Consider the following 7257-nt stretch of genomic DNA (forward strand, 5'->3'; position numbering starts at 1 on the left):
TGGTGCTGCCTGGATGTGTGTGTGGTCTGGCAGGGCTATGGTGCTGTATGGTTTTCTCCTGAGATAGTTCGTCAAGTCGCGCTGGCCCCACGCAAAATAGCCTCGAGTCAACTGCACAGTTCGTAAGATAGGAAAGCAAAAAACACCAGACTCCAAGCCCAGTTTGTTTTTCCGGCTGTCAGGTTTCCTTTGGTGAAACATTCTGATGCCATGAATCACCTCACTGTGGCATTCTCAGAAGACACGTGAGGGCTCTAGACGGGCCCAGGAAAATGGACAGAACAGCTCATGATGACGTGTCTTCTGAACCTCAGCCTCCCACAGGGAGTGGTGCTGGGGGCATGTGCGTGCAGACCCAAGGCAGCCACCTGTGGAAACTGCTGCCATTGCAGTGGCTTCTGCCACCAAGCATGCCCCACACAGTGGGCCTCACTGGCCGGTGGAGGGAGAAGCGAGCACCAGGGTCTTTGAGGGTCACACAAAATCCAGTTTGATGTTCAAGATCAAGTCAGAATCCACACCAAATTTCCTGATTTTAATGCAAAAAAGAACAAAAAGGAGCAGGATCCAAATCTAGGAGTTCTCTTAATCGGTGCCCATGTCCAGTTCAACCTTACGTTGAACTCTGCCCAAGCTCCTGTCAGTTGACCTTGGCCGTCACACTGAAGTATTCTACTGCAGAGACTAACCCATCCCACTAAAGAAGAGACTGACACGTGAGACAGAGTTTGGAACAAGTAGAACAGAGAGAAGGTACACGGAGAACTGGGCGGCGTCAGAGCCTCACTGCTCTCATGGTCACTGTGGAAGAAGCTGTGTTTGGGTCTGTGGAGTGTGACCAAGTCAGGCCCGGTCCAGGTCCCAGCTCTGCCACCTAATAACTGTGTACGAGCTACTTAACCTCTCTGCATTATCTGTCGAACGGGAGAAACATCATGATACTTATTTCTCTTGGCTGCGATGATGACAGCATTAATATTTGTCAAGCGTGTAGGACCCACCGCACACACGCATGCACTGTTTGTGGGTGTCCCCGACCCCACTCCCTCCAACTCCCAGCTGAATGGCTCTGCAGCAGGTGGCTGTTTCCCATCAGCTGTGAATTTCTCAACCTGCATCTGAAGGGGTGGGGGGAGGAAGAAAAGGGACAAGAGCAGCCTGCCCACCCACCTGCTGTCTTGTGGTCCTCCAGCTGGATGGACTTGGCCCAGGACATGCTCGTGGCAGGAAGCCCGAGGACCACCTGACCCACTCCAGGGTCTGCGGCCGGGGCACACACAGCCAGTGTCCTACAGCTGTGTGGAGGGCAGCCTTGGTCTAGCCGGCCCCTCGTCCCGAGTCAGGAGCCTCTTTCGATCCTTGTCCCCCGTGGACATTGCAGTCCACCCCCTTCCTTGTCCTGCTCTGGTCTCTCCTTACCTCTAACTGCCCCCTCGCCCATCTTCTCAAGCCTCCATCTCTGTCCTCCCCACTCGGTGGCCTCCGTAGCCATCACCCCCTTACAACAGTCTAGGTGAAGAGCTCAGCTTCTAACGTCGACTGCAACCACAGGGGAATGTGGAAACATGTCAGGTCACGAGTTTTACCTTTTCTTTAAAAGAGGGACGTGGTTCTTTAGTGCAGCGGTGAGCACGTCTGCTTTACATGCAGAAGGTCCTGGGTTCGCGCCCCAGTGGAGCCACGGTCCATGGTCTATGGCTATGCCAACCCGAACAAGCCCGACGTCTGACCTCGGAAGCTGAGCAGGGTCGGGCCTCGTTAGTACTTGGATGGGAGACCACCTAGGAAGACCAGGTGCTCTAGGCACAAATGATAATAATAAATTTTTTTAAAAAAGAGAGAGAACGTGGTCCTAAAGTCTCAGGATGTAATAGAGAAAAAAGGGAAAAGGGCAAGAAAGAAGGGCTAAAGGAACAAGGAATTAACACAAGGAAAACGAACAGTGAGACTGTCGGCTTAAACCCAACGACGTGTTATATCACATTAAGTGTAAATGGACAAAACTCCAATGAAAAGACAAAGGTCGTCTAACTGGATTTAAAAACAAAGCAACTGTATGCTGTTTCCCAATGGAACGCTGTGTAAGAACAGGCTGAAAGTGAAAGAACAGAAAGACATAGCGTGAAAATACGAACCAGAGGAAAGCTGCTGGAGAGTCGACTTTAAGAAAACGCATATTACTAAAGAGACACACAAATCGCCAATGCTGTGTTTAGTAACAGAAAGACGTTTGGGTGAGTTTCCTACCTGACTCTTATGAGCTTTTTAAAAAGGAATTTGACAGACCATCAATTAAGTCTCTATTCTTACCATTATTTTCCTTTAACTATAATCAGATTTTTAATCAGCCCATTACTTTGATGTGCCAAATAATGTAACAGTGTGCCCCAAAATACAATTCTTAAACATTTCTTTTAAAAATCCCTTTTGCGAGAGGGTTTCGTGCCACATTTCCCGCACGCGTCTGTGTGCGTGCCGCGCTGCCAGCCCCTGGACCTGGAGCAGCCCAGGCTGCCTGCACCCAGGGGCCAGGCCGCGCTTCCACCGTCTCTGACCCGCCAGCACCACGTCGCCCGTGACACTCGACGTTCACTGAGCGCACTGGGGCACAACTGCTCGAGTCAAACAGTGCTGGGGTGAGAAGTGCTGCCCAGAACACGCTTGTCTTTACTTTTAGCTTCCACCGAAGTGAAATAAATTCTCAGTTTTCCCAGGTATCTATGGGAACCTGAGACCACGTCTGACATGCCTAGTCCAGGAAGAGCACACACCGCTGTCTCGTCTCTTTATAGCTCTAAGGTCCAATGGTGTCCAATGAAATACACTCATCTAGACAGTTCCAGAGAGAGACCTCAGAGCCAGTCGTCAAAATCTATCCAAGTGTGACTTTGTGATTTGGGGACTAAAGATAGACTGCAGGAATTGAAGGCCTTGGCCGACCGCCCTCCCCTGCCGAGGCGGCGCAGAGCCCTGTGGCTGGTGCCTGTGGGCCGTTTCCTGATCTGTTAACTGGAGCTCAGGTGCCCAGAGCAGCACCTGGCGCGGCCACGTCCCTTCCCACCCTCTTGGCCTCCACCTCCAACCTTGTCCACTAGGCCTCCTGGTGTCTGCCCTAAGCGACCCGGAGAAGCAGGTGTGGCTGTGATGCTGGCTCAACTCCATCCCCCACATGAAGGAAACTGCCCGAGAAGCAGAGAACAGGCATTCCTAGCTGCAGGCAGAGGGCAACAGGAAACAGGGCCTGGGCACCTGAGGAGCACGGGCTGGCCAGACGCAGGATGAGCACCTGCCCCAAACTTGCCCGGAAGCTTCAAAGTCAAATACGATCTGTACTTTAAGCTGTTTCTCCTAATACAGAACATCTTCTTAGTGGTGGTTTCTAGTAGTAAAGTCCCGCTTGTCTTGAATGGAAAAAGGGAGCAAGGTCCTTCAGGGGACACGGAAGAGGAGCAGGAAGGGAACTCTGGGGGCGGGGCGTAGTGAGAGTTAGGGCTGCCGGCCTGGTGAGTTTAAAAGCATGGCAAGGCTCCGGTGACACTTTTAAACGAGGCTGTTGGTCCCTTCTAAGAGGCAGGCACTGAGGAAGGGTGAGGTGCCATGGAGTGTGGTGATCGAGATGTGGGAGCCTGCTCACTAGAGACAACGGCGGGGACTCGGGGCCCTTGCTCCTGCTGGCCCCTTCCCAAGGCCCCCAGACGTGACTCTTGCACTCTGCCAAGTACCAGGCCCGTTGCTGCTTTTTCTTCGGAGCACGAACTCATCAGACACTAGGAGAGAGGAGGAGGTAAATGGGTGTTATCATTCACCACTCCGCGGGGGGCAGCGCCCACTCGCATGTGTCCTCGTGGCAGGCTGCACTGCTCCTTGGGTGTCCAAGGTTGGGTGCTCTCTGGAGTGACCCTGAGACCAGGATTCAAGCTCAACTGCTTCATCAAGGCGCTCCCAGGAGCCAGGGGAAAGGGGCAGGGAAGGTGAGATCTCAGGCGAGGCCCAGACCTCGAATAGAAGATCATCCTGCAGACTCAACCCAGCACCTCCGCTCCTGAACAGGTGCTCAGATGAGTGGACTCCGATGTGTGCACAGCCATGTTCGCAGCAGCATCACTCACAACTGCCAAAAGGTGAAACCCAGTGTCCACCAACAGACGAACAGGTAAACCAAACATGGTCTACGCATACAATGAAATATGCCCAGCCTTAAAAAGAAAGGATGTCGTGACACACGCTACAATGTGCATGGGCCTTGTGGACACTATGCTCAGTGGAAGAAGCCAGACACAAAAGGACCAATCTCGTACGGCTCCACTTACATGAGGTTCCTAGAACAGGAGAATTCGAAGAGCAAAAGGTAGAGCTTGCCAGGAGCTGGGGAGAGGGGGCTGAAGGGGAACTGCTTCCGTGGGGACGGTTTCTGTTTAGGATGAAAACTTCTGGAAACGGATGGTGGTGACTGCACGACAATGTCAATGTCCTTAGTGCACCTGAATTGCACGCTTAAAAATGGTTAAAACGTTCAATTTTGTTACTTATGTTTTACCGTTTGTCCCACCTTCTGGCAAAAGAGCTTACCACTGACTGGCTTCAGGTCGGGGTAGGTCAAAGGTCACAGCAAAGCATGTGCTGTGGGGCATCCACAGTGTTCCACACAACTGTGTGAATGCTTCATGGCAGCTGCTCCTCCCCGGCCACGGCAAAGCGCTGCCGTGTGCAGAGGGTCGCTCGCTCCTGCTGACACCTCGCCTGCAGCTACCATGGCTGTCAACGCCACTGCTTCAGGAGAAGTGTCTGCACGGCCAATCACTCATCCTTGGTGGAAACCCGGGTGCCCGACAGCAGTGTGAAATGGCACCAGTGGGGCGCAGGGTGGACAAATGAGCACAGAGTAGCAGGTGCCTCACTGGGGTGCCGCCAAGGAGCCGGCAGCCGGTGGAAAGGCGCCCCGCCCCATCAGTCACAGGGGGCACACAGCGAAGCCCAGAGAGACGCACACGCCCAGCCAATGCAGTGGAAAGACACAGCGGCAAGTGCAGTCTTTGCACACCCAGGCTGCACGCCCCCACCATCAGTATCTGCTGGAGTTGAGCACGGGACACTGTCCCAGGTCATCGGCAAGTTGCCAACAGAAGTGCAGACATGGGTCCACGTGGCGGCACTATTTGTGATGGCCGAACACTGGACCGTGCCCAGCGCCCACGGACGAATGTAAAATAAGAGTCACCTCTGCAGAGTGGAGCGGTGAGCAGCCATGGCGGTGGGTGCCCCCCCACCCCCGCACGTGACAACACAGATAGGCCTCATAGACGCGCGGGGGCTGGAAACCGACACGGAACTGCACGTGCTTATATCAGGTTCCAAGACAGAAAGAAAGGGTGTCTTTAGAAGGCGGGGTGGTGGCCACCCCCGGGCGGGTTAGTGAGTGGCACAGGCGCATTCGGGGTGCGGATCGTGTTTAGAGCCGGTTGTGGTACCTGGTTGAGCTACACACACCGATGGTGTGTGCGGTGCATTGTGTGTGAATGTGCCGCCTGTCAGCCACATAGCCCCGCCCCGCCCCCTGCGTGGAAGCTCAAAAGGGTTCACAGGCAGTAAGGAGACCACGCTCCTCGGGGAACCGGAGCATTCTAGCAGAGGCCCCGCCATGTTCGCAGCTACTCCAAAGCAACTGCCTTCTGAGCCCGGGTCCCCCCAGGGGCCAACGAGCAGACGGGCTTTGAACCAGCACGCCGCAGGCCCACCTGTCACACTGCAGGCTTGCCTGCCGCTCCGCAAACACTGGGCACCCAGGCGGAATCTGCAAAGCTCAGCGCTTAGCCAGGGACAGCCGACGCTGGACCTCTATCAGCTCTTCAAACAGACCCCGATCCAGGTTACAGAAGAATGTTTAAGGACACAGAAAGATGGGCACAAAAAATTAGGTAGAAAAATCAAGTTATAGACAGTATGTACACAGTATGATCTCATTTTTACAAAATATATAATATGTGCTTAGGGAAAAGAGTGGAAAGATAATACTGAATACAGCACATTTCTAAAGGACATTTTTATTTCTTAAAATCCCTACAATTAATGCATTTGATTTTTCTAATACCAACCCAAATGGCCATGGATCCAGCCTCAAGGACTCAGGGTCAGGAGCAGAAGGGACAACCACACCAGGGTCACAGGGCAGTGCTGAGTGCCTGAATGGGGCGTGCACAGGGCACAGAGTGACAAGGGGAGGCGCATCCAAGCGGCTGGGACAGGGCGTCTGTGTGCTTGGGGCCACTGGCCTGTGTGGCGCCCGGGTCTCAGCCAGTGTCCACTGAGTGAACACCCAGGAGGCAAGGCCCCCAGGATGCATGGCCAGCCGCAAGCTGTGATCTGAAGCGCAGGTGAAGTCCCCAGCTGGGATGGGGGTGGCGGGGGGTAGGGGCTGGTCTGCAGTGAGGGCACCAGGCCTCGATTTGGGGACTAAACTAAGTTTCCATTCTGTCCATCTTGTAGTGTCTGGTGGATCCAGGTAGGTCGTGTCACCCAGGGCTTCAGGCTCGCCATCTGGGAGTGGGTGCTATTACTCAACTCTATGGGGGCGGGAGTCAGTGAGAACCGACAGAAAATACGACACGTTAGAGCCCGTGATGGCGTCAGGAATCATTTATCACGTGCTTACATCGCACTCACAATGGGCTGAGACGTGTGTTGACCAGTTTACAAATATTTACACACTCTTCTTACCCTGAGAGATATACTTTTCCTACCCTGGTTTTACCAGTGGGGAAACTGAGGCACACAGCAGGTCAGTCTTGCCCAAGTGTCCCCTTCCTAGCCAGAAAACCCTGCCACTGTCTAGACATGTGGTAGCAAGTGGGTAAAGGCAGCCTGTCCCTGCTCTGTCCATGTGCCTGTGTCACCTGGACTACTCGATCCGCTCCTTAGCGTCCGCTCTCCCAGACTGTGCCTGAGAGCAACACTTCCCTTCTGCCATCTGGTGGTAGTCAAGGGGCATGACACTTCCCTCCCAGATCACCTCCGACTAGGGGGCGAGGCGGGTGCTCAGGGCGTGCTCAGGGCTGGGGGATCACGGTGTGTTTTAACTGTGGGCCCAAGGCATTTGTTCAAACCCCTTATTGAACACATACAGGGGCCGTTTTCACTCATCCCACGATTCCTTATGCAGTCTCCACCACGGAGCCAAGTACCGGCCTCTGCTCACCGCCAGGCCCCAGCGCCCATGAAAGAGGACACGGCATGTCCCCAGCACTCCAGCCTCAAACGGGG

At 54.1% G+C, this 7257-nt stretch overlaps 1 protein-coding gene across 1 annotated transcript in view; it reads left to right on the forward strand.

The window, feature by feature from the left end:
- The window catches only part of LOC107196191 (transmembrane emp24 domain-containing protein 11), a 22148-nt gene that overhangs the window by 459 nt on the left and 14432 nt on the right, over positions 1-7257 (forward strand). The window lies entirely within an intron of this gene.

This window comes from Pteropus alecto, unplaced genomic scaffold, assembly GCF_000325575.1.
Source record: "Pteropus alecto unplaced genomic scaffold, ASM32557v1 scaffold5, whole genome shotgun sequence".
NCBI lineage: Eukaryota > Metazoa > Chordata > Mammalia > Chiroptera > Pteropodidae > Pteropus > Pteropus alecto.